This window comes from Ovis canadensis, chromosome 14 (assembly GCF_042477335.2).
Source record: "Ovis canadensis isolate MfBH-ARS-UI-01 breed Bighorn chromosome 14, ARS-UI_OviCan_v2, whole genome shotgun sequence".
In the NCBI taxonomy this organism is placed as follows: Eukaryota; Metazoa; Chordata; class Mammalia; order Artiodactyla; family Bovidae; genus Ovis; species Ovis canadensis.
The window spans coordinates 22,404,299-22,424,580 of record NC_091258.1 but is presented as its reverse complement, the minus strand read 5'-3'; the positions used below and the strand labels follow the sequence as shown (position 1 = coordinate 22,424,580).

Genomic DNA, 20,282 nt, shown 5'->3' with positions numbered 1-20,282 from the left:
ACATAAGGAAGGAAAATCTGTAGTCTACAACCATTAAAATGTTCACTTTTGTTCAAAACTAGTTTTTCCCACAAGATGAAGCCAAAAAGTAGGTACTCAGTATTGTTTCAGATTTTAAAAATTATGCTCCAAAGAGAGATTGTGCCAAAAACAGAATAGTGCCCATGATGGATACATGGAGTTTATTATACTATTCTATTTACATGGTAAAGGTCTCAATATTTTTATAATAAAAAACTTGCAATGTTTCTTGTTATCTTATATCATTTTTCCCTAAAGGTGCAATTAGTAATTTTATGCACTTAAAAATTATATTATGTCACTTAGACTTTATTTCAGTGTGTGCTAGAATTAAACCAACCAATTTATTTTTAATGGACTCATGGAGGAATTTTCAGTATATCCTTGAGACTTATACATTGCTACCAGCTTTACTCAGTGCATGATGGATAGTTTCTATTTTAAAATATGGCATTTGTTGTGATACAATTTAAATTACCTTTCTGCTGAGAGCATGCGTTCTTCAGAGTTACAATTATGCAAAGGGAAATTATACATCATATTCCTACTTTGTCTTCCTTTATAGTCCTTGTTGCAGTTACTTTCACTCAGGTACAATTACATTAGAGAAAACAAGATTTCGCATTTATATTAAGAACTATTCTATTCAGAAAATACATTTCAGTTCTTAGTTAATTACAGACGAAAAATGAAAGCTATGCTAAAAATAAACAAGAGTAAAGGCTCAAAAGTAGCACAACTCACATATAAAGCAAAGTGTTATGTATAATCAATAATTTGCAGTTCTCACAAGCCCACTTAACAATACAAGTTACTGTATCATAATTATATGTTAAGAAAAATATTTTTAGATCTTCTCACTTACTATAAATGTTATGTATGCTCTTTACTGAAAATTTGGAAACTTGGACAAAAGCACAAAAATAAATCAAGATCACCTTGTGATTATGACACTTAGATGTAACCAGTTAATATTTAGCTATATTTCCTTCAAGTTCACTTTTCTGTTCAGATAGGATGCAAATATCAATACCCCATTATATTTAACAAAATTGGCATCATATAATATATTCTGTATGCTATTTTACAACCTAATTTATCTATTGGAAAATCTGTAGTAAACATTTATCCCATTTTATTAACTATCTCTCTTAATAACTGCAGATTTTCTAGGCCAGTGTTTTATGTACACTGTGATTTATCTATCCCATCTCATATTATTATAAATTTAGAATATTCTATTTTTCCCTATTACAAATGATGCCACAATCAATGACTCTATATAAAAAATTTTCACATCTCTATTTCCATTTGATACATTATTTGATGTCTATTTTGAGTCAACACATATGAATATTGTTAAGTATTTTGAAATATAATAAAAATCTCTAAAAAGCTGTCATTAAAGCTCTCATAAGCAATTCCAGATATCCATATCCTTACAAACTATGCCTTAGCTTTTAAAAACATAACCACCAATCTGAAAGATAAAAATGGCGTCTCCCGCAACTTCGGTTTGTCCCTTTATAGTTCATCTGATTATTAGTAAGACTGAACATATCTACTTGTGCTATGGCCATTTTTATTTATTTATTTTTTATTTTACTTTATTTTACTCTACAATACTGTATTGGTTTTGCCATACATCAACATGAATCCTCCACGGGCGTACACGTGTTCCCTATCCTGAAACCCCCTCCCACCTCCCTCCCCATATCATCTCCCTGGGTCATCCCAGTGCACCAGCCCCAAGCATCCTGTATCCTGCATCGAACCTAGACTGGCGATTCGTTTCTTACATGAGAGTATACATGTTTCAATGCCATTCTCCCAAATCATCCCACCCTCTCCCTCTCCCACAGAGTCCAAAAGACTGTTCTATACATCTGTGTCTCTTTTGCTGTCTCGCAAACAGGGTTATCGTTACCATCTTTCTAAATTCCATATATATGTGTTAGTATCCTGTATTGGTGTTTTTCTTTCTGGCTTACTTCACTCTGTATAATCGGCTCCAGGTTCATCCACCTCATTAGAACTGATTCAAATGTATTCTTTTTAATGGCTGAGTAATACTCCAGTGTGAAAAACCTGGAAATAGAACTGCCTTATGACTCAGCAATCCCACTGCTGGGCATACACACCGAGGAAACCAGAATTGAAAGAGACACGTGTACCCCAATGTTCATCGCAGCACTGTTTATAATAGCCAGGACATGGAAGCAACCTAGATGTCCATCAGCAGATGAATGGATAAGAAAGCTATGGTACATTTTTATTTCTTAAAAAAAGTCATTAAAAAAAAATCTCCTTCAAATCAATCAAACCATCTTATCTGAAATCTACCATGTTACAGGCATAGAGAGAAGTGCTAAGGATAGAAAATTAAGATGACATGGACCCTATCTTCAAGAATTTCACAGTCTAGTAGAAAAATAGACATGTGAATGACCACTTCCAATGTATTATTATAAGTGCCATGTTGACATATGTCTAACATGCTAGGAAACCACAGATGAGGGAGCAGAAAACTCTCCAGGGAATGAGTGAAGGGTACACAGAAGTTGTAAAGTTTCAGCTGGACTCTGACAAATGAATAAGAATTCACAGAGATGGGAGAAAGAAAAGAGAGTATCCGACAGAGCCCTGATAGAGGGGACAGTCAATATATTGTGAAGGATATTTTGAAGCCAGCCAAGGATTTGAGCTCTATCGGTGGGAAACAGGGATTCAGTAACGTTTTTTTTCTGAGCAGCAAATGAACACGGTAAGCTTTGTATTTTAGAAAGTGGATGGAAAGGAAGACATGGAACCATTTAGAGAATGAGAAAGAATCAGGTAAAGGGCAATTGCGAGGTAATTTTAGCTTGATCCATTCAATGTGGAGCAAAATGTTTACTTTTAAAATATAGGCACATGAGGAAGAGGCAGCCCCTTTTGAACAACCATTCCTTTTTAAAAACAACCCAATGCACAGTAGCTGTGACAGAATGCGTTACTTTTCCCAAATGGCTTGCTTTGGCCAGCGGGTAGAAGTGACCGAGTGACCGTTTCCGCCTAGATTTCAAGAAGTATCCTGTGTTTCTACGTGTCAGTTTGGGATCTTTCCATTTCCACCAGGAAAATCTTTGCCCCAGGCGGCCCAGTGTTTCCAGAACACACAAGGAGCAGACCTGAATGAAAGCCAAACTCTGGAGCCAGCCCAGCCGAGCCCAGCCTAGAGCAGCCAGTCCCCAGACTGACCTACAGTGTAAACCACCGAGTGTCGGCATGGTTTGCGATACAGCATTATATGGCAACAGCTAAACGGCACACTGGCAGAGTCCACTCCTTTAATTTAAGAAACTGGCCAACAGAGAAGCCTGGCACGCTGCAGGCCATGGGCTCGCAAAGAGTCGGACATGACTTAGTAGCTGAACGACAAAAGAATGTGGGCTGGGTTAACACTCCATGCACTATCTGGAAAGTGGGATAATAAAATTGGACATGTGTAATGATTAAATGTAGTCTAGTCCTTCCAATTCTAGATGGCCATCTCATCAACTGCAAATTGCTGATGAATTTCCATCCAGAATTAAAGTACCCACATATAATACATAAGACACCAATTAGCTATTGATCCGTCTGGGCTGACATGAATTAAAATAAAATACTAAATGGACAGGCATGAGCTCAGCTCCCTGTTGTCAATAAGAGAACTCATATCTTTGTTGTCTCCCTTCTGATCATATTATATGTAAGCAGCAACCCATTGCATCACATGGAGACTTTTTAATCAGGTCGTAATAGGCTTCCTCATTCTGCTCATTAAGCTAAAGAAAGGTTTGCTAGGGAAATGGTCTATTAGATTGTAATTTGCTTTCACATGCAAATTAAGGAATAATTAGTTTTGAATATCTAGAGATGTAGAATCTGGGTGTTTGACATATTTTCATATGTAGCCAACACCGAAAGTTCAAGTGTCTTTTCAGAAAAAAGAAAGGTTTTTTTGCCAGTTAAAAGAGATTAAACAATATTCCATTCTGAATGTACACTATTTAGGCAAATATTACAGGTAGCATATATTTAGCTCACAATTCAGAACCAACTGTTTTTTTTTTTAACTTGTTGATATTTTGAAAGCACTGACGAAAGTTTGAATATCACCACGTTTTCCTTTTCTTTTGCAAAAGCAAGGTGTTCTTTAAAATATGGATGAACCAAGATTTAAATTATTTTAAATAATCAGAGATAAATATCTGTGCCTTCCATTATCTTAAAGTAGCACTTCCTCTTCTAATATTTTTAAAATAAATAAGTCAAATCTTTTCATCACTCCAACAGGGAGTCTAAGCAGGCTCAAATCCTTTCATACCTTTGTAAACTGACTTGGTCATCTCTTTAAAATTAATGAAACAATTAAAGCTTATTACATTGTGCTTAAAAACTTAGGCTGGATTTTGTGCTGTGCTCTCACCCTCAAAAAAGGGGGCCATAAGGAAACTTTTGGAGGTGATGAATGTTTATTACCTTGTTCATGGTGATAGTTTCATGGGTATATGCCTATGCCCAAACTCATCAAGTTAAGTATATCAACTATACTTCAGTAAAGCTATTTAAAAAGAGAAAAAGGAGTGTAGTAAAAACAAACAACAAACAAACAAACTTAAAGGTCATGGAGGAAGAGAAGGAGAATTAAATGTTGAGAAAGTGCTCTTTGTAAAACCCAGAGCAGACTCTGCAGGGTTAAATCTCTGTGTGTGGGGCAGAGCTCCAGAATCTAAACCCCTCCTTTCCACAATAAGGAACATACTTCTGTGGTTAGATTTCTTTTGTCCAGTGGGGGATGACACAGACCCTGTGGTATCACCAATGAGGGGAGTGAAAAAGAAATGGCATGGAAAGGCAACAGGGATAAAGAGATGGATGAATGGACAGGATGCGGCCACTGAAGCAATCTGGAGGGCAGCAAAGGAGGAGGAGGAAGAGAAAGCACCACATTAACCCTTGGTCTTCAGCCTGGATGACTAGGTGAGTGTCCCTAGTGTTAAACCAAGTTAGTAAGTCAGAAATACTTTGGCTCCTGGCATGATGAGTTTGTACACCTTCGGGATATCCAGATACCCAGCACACAGGTGAAACTGCTCTAGAGTGTTCAGGAATGTATACAGAGATTAGGCATTAGCTCTTAAAGTAAATTATGATAGGATACCTGAAAAAAAAATGCTAATGGAGAAGGTATAAACAGTTAGATTTGTTAAGTCACTGAGTTGCTGGGAAGAAGTAAAGGAATGAAGGGAGGCAGGAAAAGGATATTCAGAGAGGAGGGAAAAGAGCCGATATCATGCTACATCCAGGAAGCAAGGGGAGAGTGGCCAGTAACCACAGCGCAGTGCCGAGAGTGAGCAGGAAGAAAACCGAGAGGCCGCTGGACCGGCAGCATGGAGGTCTGGGATGACCACCTGGAGAGCCCTGTCCTTAAAGTGACATGGGGCGCGATCAGATCAAATCGCTTGAAAGAATAAAGGGGCAAGAGAGTGCGTGTGCCGTAAGGAGGTGGAGACAGTGACTATGTAGCCTAATCTTTCTAAAAGTTTATTGAAAGAACTTTTGAGAAAAATGACAATATCGGTAGAGGATCAGGGAAACAAGATTTGAAATGAAGTCAGTGAGCAAGTGGGGAGACAGAGAAAAATATTATGACACAATGAACTTAAACTCAGCAAATGATTAGTGGGTTCTTACTACATACCACACACCAGATATATTGCAGAACAAGACCTGGTCTTCTGCACATGGAACAAGTGTGTTGCAATATTCTGTTCATTTAAACCATTAGCTCAATGGAAAAAGGACTGTACCTTGTTCACAGGTGTATGGTGCCCACCATGGTGCTTGAGGCACGATAGACTCTCAGCAAACTTTAACAGATCAGTGACTGACACAGTCCCAACCTTTAAGAGGTTCTTCCCTATCTTCATTTGTCTTTCTGGTCTAAACTCAGACACTGTTTCTTCCAGGAAACTTTCTCTAATCTCCAAGGGGGAGTTAGTCACCTCCCTCTGTGTGCCCATTACACCCTGGGTGTTCCTCCATCTGTCTTTCACTCTAAAGAGAGAAAAACATCCGTGAGTGCTTTCAAGGTTTTTATCAGCCCCTAAGCAAAACCACGATGGGGCTTGTGGACTAGTTTAGACACTCGGGGGAATTCAATTCCTAAGCATTCTAGGTTTTTCATGAATAACTCCCACTGGCTCTCTTCACTTCTGCAGGTTTCCCAGGGCTAGTCTGACCAGCATGGCTGAATTCAATGAGCAGAGAAGCCTCTAAATCAGGCTAGGGAGCATAGACTCTGTTTCTTCCTCGTGTTGTTAATCTCGTGTAAATAGCCAGCTACGTAGAGTGTAAGCAAAGCCCATTAGACACCATTGGCTGACTGGGCACTTGCCTTAAAGATGCAACTCGCTGAACAGTTTACCCAGCAGATAGCTCTCTTTGGCAGAACCATGCTGTTCAGCCAGGGAGGGAATTTGATAAAGTGCTTTATTGGGTGGCAACATTTTGGTATCAGCTTTCCCCAGATCACAGGGGGATACTGAAACTGGAATCCATTTATACCTTCCATTTCATCGCACATGGCTCATAGACACCATGTCAAAACACATCATGCTGTAATAAATGTGCTAAAATCTACAAGCTCACTCCTCCTATTACAGACAGTGTTCTTTGTCAGATTGAAGATAAATTATGGAATACAATTTCTTGATTTTGCCCACTCATGTAGCCGTAGCAGAATCTCAAATGCAAGGCAATACCCCATGCCATGAAGATGCATAAGTAACTGCACTGTTTCATGCCAAGGTTAGCAGTACAACACTCTTGCTGGATAGTCAAGGAATAGTACAGTCACTGCTGGGACAGACTGGGCCATGTGATGAATACTTATACACCCTGTCTCCCACAACAGGTTCTATTCTGATGGAGGTCAGTGAAGCATTGGTGATTATGTCACACTTTGTCAACACACCTTGGAAAAAGATGATTCCAGGTTAAACTGAACCAAAGACCATCCACAAGCAATAATCAATGGATTTGGAGACTTTATGACTCGTCATCAAACGTTTTGCTCACTCCCCTTTATTGTGCTCCTCTGAGATGACCTAGGACATGAAGAATACCTGAAGGCTCTAACATTAGGGATATTTAGCATTTGCCGACTGTTCACCTGGCTCAAACCACCTCCATCTCTCAGTTAGATTTTTGAGTAGCCTACTTACTCATGTGGCTTTATCTCTTGCTCCACAAGCCTCCGTGTGGTGGACGCAACAACGTACTATCACATCCTACTTCAGTGGAGGACCCACTGCCCCAGCTCCTGGGAGCACAGTCAGCAAACAGTCCTCAGCTGTCAGCCATTCAGGGGGTGTTCACACTCCTTCAGGGTCGTTGTCACTGCCATTAAAAGACCTCCTTCCAACCAGTGATCAACACTGGAAAATATAGTCCTGGACATCTCAGACCAAGCGGAGACAATTCTGAAACTGACAGGATTGAGGTTAATATACTGAGTGGCTATGTGAAGGGCTAAGGCTGTCACTGGGCGGCATCATGACAACTCCTCTCTCTGCCCACTCCTGCATCCTGCCCCTCCTTTCCACAGGAGTTGACCCCAAGGAGTCAGAAACATCCTGCATGTTAAACTGCACCTCAGTTTTGCCTCCCCAGCCTGTGACAGCTCATGGAATCATCCTGGTACCTCTAAGTGTGACTCTCCCCTACAGAGAACCCACTCTCTCCTCCCACTGTCTTCAGAGGCTTTACAGTGGCCCAGGAGACTCTGCAGGGTGTGTCCCACGTCCACCCTAACTTCATCTCCTCCCACTCACCCCATGATCACACAGCTCCAGCCACACCAGCCTCTTCAAGCACATCAAGCACCTTCATATCATGAGACACTCATTTGCTGTTTGCTCCCCCTGCCTGGAACACTCTCCTCTTGACCAGAGGTAGATAATTTTCTGTAAAGGCCAAATTACAAATACATCAGTATTTCTAGGCCACAAAACCCTCTGTTGCAGCTACTGAACTCTGCCATTTTAGTACAAAAACAGCCACAGACAGTGCATAAATGAATGGGCCTGTCTTTATTCCAATAGACTTTGTTTATGAAAACAGGTGACAGCTGCCTTTGGCCTGGAGGCTGTGGTTGCTGACCTCTGACCTTGTTAGTAACATGGCTGGCTTCCTCACCTCCTCCGGGTCCTGATTCAAATGTTTCCCTCTCGACCACACCTTTGCGATTTCAGCTCCCAACATTGCTCATTTCTCCTCACCTTACTTTCTTCATGGCAGTCACTGGTATCTGGAATGCTAATTTTACTTATTGCTTCCTCCATCTTTCCCTACTAAGAAGTAGGCTTAATTAAGGCTGAGATTTTGTCTACTTTGAGGCACTTAACAGAGTGACTATCATAAAACAGCTGCTAAATAAATGTTTGCTGAATAACTGAATAAATGAATGAGCATTCAGGTAATTCAACATTTACCCCAGTCTTCATTTTGTGTATTTGTGTGTGTGTTTGTTCTCTTCATATCTCGTGAGGTTCCTTTGACCTTTTATATCCCAGTAGAGAGAGGTGATTAAAAGCACAAGCCCCTTGTGAGACCTCCTGAGTTTTAAACCCCAGTTCAGTTACCTACTAGCTGTGTGACTTTCTGCATATATATGACCTCACTATGCCTCCTTTTTCTCCATTGTAAGATGGATATATAACAGTGTGCATATTACATGATCGTGATAATGAGACACACGCAACATAGAGTCTCATGCTTATAAGAGCCTCACCTCCATCACTGTTGCTGGGGCCCTGAAATTAGAATTTAAATTCCATATGAGAGTTCCCTGCAGGCTCCCAACGAGACTTTTCCTCCATAATAGGTCTCCAGACTCCTAGCTCCTCAGACACCTGGCACAGGTCTTCAAGAAACCAGAAACCCAAAGTAAGTGACGGATTCCCAGTGTGTCTGGGAATATGTGCTGTTGGTTAGGATAAAAATTAGGATTTTGAAACCAGCACTTAGATGATTGAGGTCACTAGTGAATGGGTTGGAAAATGATCCTAGCTTTCGCCTGGAATGGGTTGGTGGCCACTAACCATTCGCTTCTCGACCAGTGTTGAAGGGGGAGCAATCTTTTAAACAACCCTCATTCCATTCCATTCATCTTCCTGCTTCAAATCATTTACAACAGCTTGAGAAATAGATTTGTCCTGGCTGTATTTAAAGAGATAGTCAATAACAATATGAGAAATAATTACTATACCTAGAGAAAGTGGGCATTGATTTCAGCACTGACTGGGGCCTCAAAACTGAATTTCGAGCATGCTGCAGCAGAGTGTTTGGCAATTTATTGCTTAACTTGCTGAATTTATACCTAACTTGAGTGGGAAGGAGTTGATGCTGAATCTCTTAAATACAGAGCTCATTTTATTTTAAATAACAGTTCAGCTCAGCTACAAACATATTGAGGGTCCACTACTTTCTAGAAAAAGTAGAAAGTAGGCGCTACTTGTGTTAGGCTCCAAATACACAATGGGCCATACCTGCCTGGAGACACCTGCATTCCTTTGGTGAAAGGAGATAATAAGCCACCACAAAAGTTATCATGCAACTATAATGAAGGCAAGCATTGTAAGGAAAGATGAGCATAATGGGGTGAACTCAGTTAGTCTTGGGGAAATCAGGGAACTCTTTTTTGAAGAAGTTACATTTAAGCTGCAAACCAAAGTATGAGTAGGAGTTAAATAGGCTAAGTGATGAAGAAAGAGCTGCTTCATGTGAAAGGTCCCAACCAAGGCCCAGAGATTGCACCCTCGGAGCAGTGCTCATAAAAGTTAACTGAGAAAAGATAGCTGGCCCTCTATAAAAACCCATATGTACGTATACATGCATATATAAGTTTACTATAAATGTTACTGAGATCTGAGATAAGTAACACATAATTAACAATCATAAAATACACAGTATTTCTATTGTAAATTCCACACATAGTCAGTTGAGTCTCAGAGAATGCTTTTGTTGATTTTTGCCAAATTTGTATATCTGTACCCAAGTTTCCATATCAGTGTTGATTGATTTTTTTCATTTAAGCTAAGCTAAGTAAGATGAATTGATGCTTTTGAACTGTGGTGTTGGAGAAGACTCTTGAGAGTCCCTTGGACTGCAAGGAGATCCAACCAGTCCATTCTGAAGGAGATCAGCCCTGGGATTTCTTTGGAAGGAATGATGCTAAAGCTGAAACTCCAGTACTTTGGCCACCTCATGCGAAGGGTTGACTCATTGGAAAAGACTCTGATGCTGAGAGGGACTGGGTGCAGGAGGAGAAGGGGACGACCGAGGGTGAGATGGCTGGATGGCATCATGGACTCGATGGACGCAAGTCTGAGTGAACACCGGGAGGCGGTGATGGACAGGGAGGCCTGGTGTGCTGCGATTCATGGGGTCGCAAAGAGTTGGACACGACTGAGCGACTGAACTGACTGAACTGACTGATACAAAGTACAATAGCTACCAGATGCAACACATTTTTAAAATTCAATTGGCAATATGAACATCTTTTCCATATTTTGTAAGTCTGGACTAGAAGTCAGCAAACCACAAACTTGCTGTCTTGGTAAATAAAGTTTTATTGAAACACAGTCATGCTCATTAGTTTATGTATTCTCTGTGACTGCTTTTTATGGCTGCAGAGTTGCGTAACTGTAACAGAGGGCTTATTGCCCACAAAACCTAAGATATTTATGATCTAGCCCTTTACGGAGAAAAAGTTTGCTGATTGCTATTCTAGACCATCAGCAAACAATAAGCTGTAGTGTTTGTCTATTCTTGTGGTGTAACTACACCCAGTATGGCTGATTTTAAGCTGTCATCATATGATGTCATGGAATGAAAGGTAGGGAATAGATGTGGAATAGTAACACGTCCTTATATAGATTACATCAGATGGCTACAGCAGAACTAATAACCTCAAAAGCATAGATAACGGTAAAATGTGATACAAATAATTAGAAAGTGATGTTTTTCACATTTATTGCTCTTGTTTTTAACATAACTTAGTCAATTTTAAGTTTACATAATTTAATTTTAATGATAGATGTATTTAATAACCAACTCACAAAATTTCTGAAAAATCTAACAGTTGACTCTCAGGCTGGTATGAGCTGGCTCCAGCACATCAGTGCCCTAAACCAACTAAACAATAGACTGTGTAGCTGGGGGACAGAGAAGGGTGGGTGGAATAAGGCCAAGTGGGTGAACTAAGTAAGGTCTTGTAAGCCATATTTAGGAGATTAGGGTTTATCTCATGAGAAATGTGATGCCATTGAAGGTTTATAGCTGGCAAGTAATTTGATCTCTCCCAGCTCTTATCACCTAATATTTTTAATTCCAGTAAACATTTTTGGAGTGATTCTTATGTGTCAAACACCATTTTAGGTAGTTTACAAATATTAATTCTTATAAGCCCCTGAGGGATGGTATTAACATTACCTTCCAATTTTACAGAGGAACAGAGATGGTAAAGAATTAAGCAACTTGCTCCAAGGACTTGATTAATGAGTTGTGGAGCTGGGATATGTGCAGAAGATTCTAACTTTTCTCTCCTTCGGGGGAGTTTGACCCTGCAGAGGGACAGGGGTCTCTCCATGCATGAGGGGGTTCATGACACAGAATGGACAGGTCTGCCCAAGTGCTGCAGATGTAGTTGGCAAAGATGGGCGGGGTCCATTGTGGAGGAATGTGGTGAGCAGATTTCTGTAGGTTGAGGTCATCTGTCTTCTGAGAGGGAGGACCTTAGAAACTGACCACAGGGGAACAGGCAGAACATATCAGCTACAAATCACATGTGATTTTTGTCCCAGTAATTTAAATCCCTCTAGAATCCACTCTGACACTTTCTCGGATCTCTTACCCTTTCATAAATTATCTGAGCAAGGAGGGAAAGGAATGAATACATCAAGCTCTAACTGGGATGGATTGTTACCATTTAGATTTTAGGTAACTTCCACAGAAGTCAAAGTTGATCTTTAGCTCTAAGTGGAGCTAATGCACCTCTAAATCAAAATAGACCTGCTTATTCTCAGAGAGAGAGGGAATGAGGAAGAACGGCTGCCAGGTAGAAGCTGATGTCACTGCTAAGTGCATCACAGACATTTATGATTTAAGCTGAAATTTTACTTTTTAGGGAAAATTAAAATCAGCCAATCTTCTCATTTGGTGCATTAGGGAGGAAAGAATCATGTAACGGAGAGGATAAATGTGCATCTTGCAGCCGTAACCCCTAACAATTGGCACACCTAGCGGGGATGTCCCAAATGTAAACTCCACAGTGTGCCCAAAACAGAGGACAAGGGGAAGAAAAGCTTTAGAAGTAGTGAGCACCGCTCTGTTGCTGTCATTTGAGTTACCAGTCCTCTGTGATCACCTGCGTGCTTCGTCACCACTCTCCACCACCCTCGTCCCCCTGCCAAAGGCCAGTTTCTGAGAGCTATAGACAAGTGCTGAAGGATGAAGAGGTGGGGGGGAAGGGACCCTTGGAGCATCATTACAAAGAAAACAGTACTAGTTTTACAGCAACTGAAGATTTCTCCCTTGTTAGTCAAAAATAGGTCCCCACTGTAAATAAGTCTTGTTCTAACTCTGGCCTTGAACAAATGACTTTGCATCCTCATGCCTCAGTCTTTTCATCTGGTAAATGGGGATGTTAATACTACCTCCTCCACCATGTGGTTGGAAGAAGTCAGTGAGATGATAAATGTGAAATGATTACATCAACAGCTAATATTTCTCAGGGTTGTGCTGTGTACCAGGCACCATTTTAAGCATTTCACCTCTGCTAACTCTTAATCTTCCCTCTAACTTACAGGGTGCTATTACTGCTATTCCTATTTTGCAGATGTGGAAATTGAGGCACAGAGCAGTTAGGACTGTGCCCAAAGTCAGACAGCAAACAATGGAAGGAGTGGGTGTTACATGATGTAGATGATAATCCAGGGGTCGGCAAGCTACAGCTTATAGGTGAGATTCAGTCCACCACCTGGTTTTGTAAGGCTTGCAAGGAAAGAATGCTTTTCACATTTGAAACTTTTTTTTTTAACAAAAGTAACAGTTTGTGGCCCATGAAAATTATATTCAAGTTTCAATGCTAACAAATAAAGTTTTATTGGAACACAGCATATCTGTTCATTTATATATTGCCTTTTGCTGCTTTCACACTGAAGAGCAGAAATGAGTAGCTGAAACAGCCCACAAAAACTAAAATATTCACAGAAAAATTTGCTGATCCCTGCTCTTAGCCACTCGGAGAAGGCAATGGCACCCCATTCCAGTACTCTTGCCTGGAAAATCCCATGGACGGAGGAGCCTGAAAGGCTGCAGTCCTTGGGGTCGCTGAGGGTCGGACACGACTGAGCAACTTCACTTCACTTTTCACTTTCATGCATTGGAGAAGGAAATGGCAACCCACTCCAGTGTTCTTGCCTGGAGAATCCCAGGGACAGGGGAGCCTGGTGGGCTGCCATCTGTGGGGTCGCACAGAGTCGGACACGACTGAAGCGACTTAGCAGCAGCAGCAGCAGCTCTTAGCCACTATACAATGTAGCCAACCAGTCTACTTGACCCCTAGGTGTTGAAGGACCCAAGATTGAATTAGCTATGTCCCACTTTCTATTTGTGTATAACTTACTAAGGGGTTCCCAGGTGGCTCTGCAGTAAAGAACCAGCCTACCAAGGCAGGAGACAAGAGTTTGATCCCAGGGTCGGGAAGATCCCTGGAGTAGGAAATGGAAACCTGCTCCAGTATTCTTGCCTAGAAAATTCCATGGACAGAGGAGTCTGGAGGGCTACAGTCCATGGGGTCACAAACAGCCGGACACAACTGAGCATGCACACGTAAGTTACTAAGCACCTGTGTGTGGGCCCATGCACTCACCAACGCACTTCTGGACATCTTTCCAATAAGCAAAATTAACATCTCAGGCACACTGAAAACATCCCAGGATTAAGGAAATCCTACCCAGGTTCCCAGCAGAGCTGAGCCCGTCTCACATCTGGCCATTTGACTGATGCAGCCACACTCTGTGCCTCTAAGTTCTCACACTTTCCCCCGAGAGCCTCAATAATTCTCTTATCTCAGTCAAGAAAAGCACTGCCACACATCCTCAGAGCTTATTAAGAATGAGCACAGAAAGGCAACTAGATAACTGCAATAATTATCCGGGTAATGAGTTAAAAATCACTCTTGCCTAAAATAACCTGGTAATGAGTGAGTCCTGCTATCATATGCATTACAGAGGAGCATTTCTCAGAGAACCAACCAGAATGGAGATTGTGCCGAAGTTAGTTTAGAAATCAGGAATGCACTGCGGGGCACTGAACACAATTACCCAAAGTGAAATAGAGGCAAAGCGCATAGGGGATACCCACAGAATAAAGTTGAAGGGACCTCTTAATTTTAAAGTGAGAATGGCTAGCATTCATTAAGAGATTGCCATGTGCCAGGAACTAGGCTAATAGCCTTTGTGGATTACCTCACCATTCTTTAAAATTCCCTGGTGGGATGGTTACTATTTTCAGTCCCATTTTGCAGATAAAAAAAACCGGAGGCCCTGAGAAGCTGAGTTACTTGCACAAGGGCACACAGCTAAGTGTGATTCCAGGCAGAGGGCACACAGCTAAGTGTGATTCCAGGCAGTTCTAGCTCCAGAGCATATAACTCCATACTTCTCCTAGAGAGAAAAAGTGGTCAAGACAGGTTACATGCAAAGCCAGGTGGTGGCAGAGCTGGGACAATTCAGAACTTGAGACCACCACCACAGACCAAGGTAAACACACATAAGTACTATTTGTGAAGAAGGAAAAAGAAGGAACATTTGTTCAATTGCCTCTAATTCCAAATTATCACAACCATTATCATCACGATCAAAGCTGATGTTTATCAAGAATTTATCATATGTGAGGTCCCCTTCAAAGTATATTTCCTCAGTGAACTCTCACAACCTTATCTCATTTAATCCTTAACATTACCCTTTCAGTACGACCTATATTATCTCAATTTTATAGATGGGGAAACTGAGTCACAGCGATGTGGTAACCTGTCCTAAGACGTCCCCAGCTGAAAGTCTGAAGACATGAGATCAAACAGTCTGACTCTAGAATGCACGCTTTTAGTCCCTACTTCCCTCTGACAGCCCTCCCTTTGCAGGCTAGAGCCCTGTGTTTCTCATCACCCTGGATTAGCAGGGTGCCTTCCAGTCTCTTGCAGGGCTCCTTGCTTTTCTTAGCTATTTCTCTCAACACCTTTCCAACTGTATTAACTATTTACGTGGCAGTCTTCTCCAACCACTCCATCTTCATACAAAAACACATGCACACACACACACACACAATATGAACGTCAAGTCAGTTACCCTGTATGAGCCCTTCATCAAACACTGCGCTTGACCGCATCCTGATAAATGGTCGAATGGGGAATGCTGCAATGACTAAGAAACCAGGCTCTAGCATAGCTCGCCTCCCCACTTACTATAGCTTTAGATAAGTGTCTTGGGACGTCAGTTTCCTCATATATTAAGTGATAATTATGGCACTTACCATAATGTAGGATTGTCATTTGAATTAAAAAGGACTATGCATGTTAATATCTTAGCAACCCTTGGCAAATGAGCATTTGAAAAGAAAAACATTATTAATAAAAACTATGTAGAAAGATTGGATGGGTATATGGATAGACGGATGGATGGATGACTGGGTGGATGAAATTCTAGCCAACAGAAAAGCTGCTTTAGAAAGAGAAAGTGAGAGAGAAGGGAAAAAATACAGGTTTTGCATATAATAAAAGATCTTTCATCTTCACAATTGAAAAATCTCTCAAGCTGCAGGATCAGGCTGTGACCCACAGATAAGCAAGGTGTTCATTTCCAAAACCTGGTCCAGCCGATGACTCTGCTGGACATTCACCAAAGCTATTTCAAGATTATTGTCTCTAGCATTATTTGTGAGTGCCTACAAAAATGGAGGGAGGAGGTGAGAACAGATAAAATTCCAGGTAAGACTGAAAACCTCATCAAGGTAAGAGCTGCACCTACTTTGCTTCATACTGAATCCCCAGCATACAGTAGTATTTCATAACTCATTGATTAGTCAAGGTAGGCTAAACTCTAGTTACTAAAGCAAGACAGAAATAAACTCTCAAAATTTTGACAATACCATGAAGATTTATCTGTCACTCCCATCACAGTCTATGTGGCTCCTTTTATTTGGAGTGGGCGAGGGGGTTTGAGGACTCCCTATCTTCAAAGAAGCCTCCTTCCGCCTTGTGGCTCTGCTGTGCCCCATGCAGATTCTCTGCCTCCAGCTAGTGGACAGGACAAAAGACGAATATTCATGGAGGCCTACACAGGAGGTTCTACAGAAGTAAGGCTTCCCCTTACATAAGCCTGCAGTCTACTGGGCAGAATCCAGCCTAAGGGAGACTGGGAAAGATAACCTAGCTGGGTGCCCTGGAGAAGGGAGAAAATGATTTGATGAATAACTAGCCAGTCCACCACAGAGGTTACAAAATATGTGTTAAATGGAAAAATATTAGAAATATGTGTTAAATGGAAAGTGAATATCTATTAGAAGCAAAGAAATGGTAGCCCACATTGGATGATAACAGTGATATGGAGGAGCCAAACATCTCTCTACACACACGCTCACTGCAGCCACTACCTGGCTGGAACTCGGGATGGCCCAGTGCTTTCTGCGGGCACCTTCTCACGTGGAGCACCCCCTCTGGAGCTGGAACTCGGGATGGCCCAGTGCTTTCTGCGGGCACCTTCTCACGTGGAGCACCCCCTCTGGAGCTGGAACTCGGGATGGCCCAGTGCTTTCTGCGGGCACCTTCTCACGTGGAGCACCCCCTCTGGAGCTGGAACTCGGGATGGCCCAGTGCTTTCTGCGGGCACCTTCTCACGTGGAGCACCCCCTCTGGAGCTGGAACTCGGGATGGCCCAGTGCTTTCTGCGGGCACCTTCTCACGTGGAGCACCCCCTCTGGAGCTGGAACTCGGGATGGCCCAGTGCTTTCTGCGGGCACCTTCTCACGTGGAGCACCCCCTCTGGAGCTGGAACTCGGGATGGCCCAGTGCTTTCTGCGGGCACCTTCTCACGTGGAGCACCCCCTCTGGAGCTGGAACTCGGGATGGCCCAGTGCTTTCTGCGGGCACCTTCTCACGTGGAGCACCCCCTCTGGAGCTGGAACTCGGGATGGCCCAGTGCTTTCTGCGGGCACCTTCTCACGTGGAGCACCCCCTCTGGACAGCCCAGTTGCCCTTCCCAGGCCCACCTGTTCTGCACTGATACCGGCACTGGAGGCTGCTGCAGCCATGCCTCCCAGATCTTGGGTCAGACTAACCCAGTGTTTCCCCGGTGGCTCAGATGGTAAAAAACAAACCAACCAACAAACAAAACCTGCCTGCAATGCAGGAGACCTGGGTTCAATCCTTGGGTCTGAAAGATCCCCAAGAGAAGGGAATGGCTACCTTCTCCAGTATTCTTGCTGGAAAGAATTCCAAGGACAGAGGAGCCTGGCAGGCTATAGTCCCTGGGGTTCCAAAGAGTCAGACACGACTTAGCAACTGACACTAACAACCCAATGCTACTACTGAGAGTCAACTTCAGACATCTCAACTCCTCAATCGGGGAAAAGAAAAACCCAAGTTTAATTTCCAGCCAAGGTGCCAGAAACAGTTTATTGACTTTAAAACAAAAAATGTGAAGAAACATGTGCCAAGCCCCAGGTGCCCTTTGAATAAGCAGTTGGAGCTTTATGGTACTAGAGAAGCTACCAAATCAGGACACTCACCACAGGCAGGCTCACATTAAAGAGGCTTCTGTATGCATCTGCCTCCCTGATACCCACAAGCATCTGGAGGGCAGGGACCAAATTATTTATCTCTGACACTTTCACAGGAGGGCTAAGCAGAACCCTGCACTTGACTGCAGGGGCTGATCATAGACATATGTCCTTCTGGTCTACCCGCCATCTCTCAGCTTCATGCAGCAGCACCAAGTTTGCCTTTGGGAAACCACCTCACTCTCCACATTTAATCTATAAAATTAAGGATGACCCTATTTCCAGCTCCAGAGCTGGTAATGTGACCTTGGCCTGGTCAATCTCAGCAGTCAACCTGGACCTGTGCCTGGATTGGGGACGTTCACAGGACTCAGGCTGGGTGAATCATGGCCAGTCCTCAGCAAGGATGGTTGGAGAACAACAGCTCTCTTTCCGCAGGGTTGTGAAACCATGAGGCTACAAATCTGGGCCTGCCAGCACCATTTGGTACCTCACGAGAAGAGCCTGCCTAAGATTGAAGTCACTAGAGAAGAAAACAGTGTCAATAGACAGAGAGAAATGAATTCATTTGATAATAGTCAAGCCCCAAATTCAGCGGCTCCTGAAGCTCAATTTCCTGGACTTTTTCAGTTAAGTGAACTATACATCTCATATTTTGAGTTAGGTATTAACCCTTTAAAATCAAGAGGATCCTAACAAAAATAGGCTTCAAACTCCTTTAGAATCAAATGGCAACCATATTTGGAATACGTTTCTTCTATAATTGCTCTATGGTGTTGGAGAAGACTCTTGAGAGTCCCTTGGATTGCAAGGGGATCCAACCAGTCTATTCTAAAGGAGATCAGTCCTGGGTGTTCATTGGAACGACTGATACTAAAGCTGAAACTCCAATACTTTGGCCACCTCATGCGAAGAGTTGACTCATTGGAAAAGACCCTGATGCTGGGAGGGATTGGGGGCAGGAGGAGAAGGGGACGACCGAGGATGAGATGGCTGGATGGCATCACTGACTCGATGGACATGAGTTTGAGTGAACTCCAGGAGTTGGTGATGGACGGGGAGGCCTGTGTGCTGCAATTAATGGGGTCGCAAAGAGTCGGACACGACTGTGCGACTGACTGAACTGAATAGTTGCTCTGTTGGGTTTCCATCCAAACCAGGAAGTCTCCCTTGACTCCATGATCCTGCCTCCTGGCGAGCCCAGTTACAGTGTGGTCCCTCTGAGGATGGGCTGGTAGAAGAGCGCGGGGCTACAGACCGTGAACACAGGGCACGCCCCCTACATTTTATGAAAGCACATTGTGATGCGTGGGTGTCCTTCCATCTCCAGGGCCATCAGCTTGCTTTAGCCTGTCACCTCCCACCTGAACTACATTTCACAGCTTCTGGGTGACCCTCCCAGCTGCAAACTTGTTCTCTCTGCTCCATCATAGTCACAGGAGTGATGCTAAAGCTTAGGTCATTGAATGTCCCCCGCTTACAGTTAACCAACTGCTTCCATTGAATCAGAGTATATTTGGACCTTTTTACCAAAGCACTAGAAGACCAGAAGGGTCTAGCCCCTGTCTATCCATCAAACTGCATTTCTGGCCACTCTCTCCATCATGCACGTGATTTACCTTTCAGTTCTTCAAACCTCTCAATCTATTTGTCGACTACTGGCCTTTGACCTTGCTGGAACTGTCCCTTGGAGTGTCCTTCTCCAAGCCTACATGAGAAACCTCAGAGGTGTTGGTCCTCTGCTCTAGCCCCTCTGGATGAATCACTATTTCCATGACCTTCCATGTGCCAAGCTCCATCCTGTGCCTTCTGTTTTTCCCTCTTAGCTGCCTGGGAATCTCCCAGCCTCCCGGTGCTCCAGTCACCCTACATATAGGTGACTTTCCCAGCTGGTCTCCACTGACCACTTGGTAGGACTGATGCTTCCTCATCTGCATTCCTTCAGCTCACCATGTGTGTAAATATGAAATTACAGCATGTGGTAATACAGTCCTTTGTTTATAGATCTGAAGCCTCTACCAGACCACAAGTTTATCAAGGGCTGGGGTACCTCTTATTCTTTTTGGTAGAACCTGGGGTTTAAATATCACCAACAATGTTGTAAGTACTCAGTGAATGTTTGTTAAATAAAAGGAAGGAATGACTGTTTGCTGAGTAAATTAACCAAGTGCTCTTGGGGCGAGTTACCTAGCATTCATGGCTGCAATTTCATTATCTAGAAAATGAATGTTTGTGCCAGTAGTTCTCAATCGTGGCTGCATCCCAGAGCAACGCATCAAGTGAAGTGTTAGTCACTGTAGCGTCCGAATCTTTGTGACCCCATGCACTGTAACCCTGCAGGGTCCCTTGTCCACGGGATTTTCCATGCAAGAATACTGGAGTGAGTTGCTATT

General features: G+C 42.8%; 1 protein-coding gene across 1 annotated transcript in view; it reads right to left on the bottom strand.

Moving 5' to 3' along the window:
* CDH13 (cadherin 13) overlaps nt 1–20,282 on the bottom strand; it is a 1,027,771-nt gene that overhangs the window by 926,828 nt on the left and 80,661 nt on the right. The window lies entirely within an intron of this gene.